Below are 800 nucleotides of genomic sequence, written 5' to 3'. Positions count from 1 at the left end.
GTGGCTAGCTAAGTGTTGTCACTGTTAATGACGATGTCCGCACTATTTCCTAATTGGGCCATTTCCTAATTGGGAAAAGCGTTACACTTTTTTCTGCCATATCTAATGTCAGGCACACTGCGCATTTAGGTCAGGAACTATTTCCCACGCTCTTTGGGCCACTGGAGTTACTATGTTTGTTCAGGTGTTTGAAACTTTTTCACCGCTGTGCGATTTCTGCCTCACCACTTCATTGAATTCTTTAAATTTTTAACAAGCCAATAATCTTTTTTTTCTTCTATATGAATATCTACTTTTTTTTGGTATAAATGTGTTGTGTTCGCTGTCGGAGGCGTTCCGGTGCTCAGGGTTCAGATATATCAGGAGATTGAAACTCGTGTCACACTAGGTAACAAGGAATTTGGCTGATGGATGATGTGCGAATGTCACGCAAATGTCACGTTTTTCGAGCTGTTTTGCGAGCAAAATTTGGTATTTTGCCCTTCCTCCCGAGAGCACTTCATCTCCCCCTCTAGAAATTTGTAGGTAGACTTTCAAATACAATTTAAATGTACTTGGAAAGTTTCAGAATAAACAGTCTAGCCGATCCAAAGGGATCTGAGAAAACATTCCAATACTTTTGTTTGGTTGGTGTAATGAAAAGCACAAAGTCATGCCTCCAGAGCACAAATCTTCGAATCTCCCTCTGAAATTTTGGAATAGTAAATCTCATGCATAAATACATCTTCCCTGAAATTTACAAGATCCTAAGGTAAGCGGAAGGCAAGATAATGTGCAGTTTCAAACTCCTGATGGGTTCA

Source organism: Laccaria bicolor, genomic scaffold (genome assembly GCF_000143565.1).
Source record: "Laccaria bicolor S238N-H82 LACBIscaffold_11 genomic scaffold, whole genome shotgun sequence".
In the NCBI taxonomy this organism is placed as follows: Eukaryota; Fungi; Basidiomycota; class Agaricomycetes; order Agaricales; family Hydnangiaceae; genus Laccaria; species Laccaria bicolor.
The sequence above is the reverse complement of the archived record's forward strand: the minus strand, read 5'-3'. Positions refer to the sequence as shown.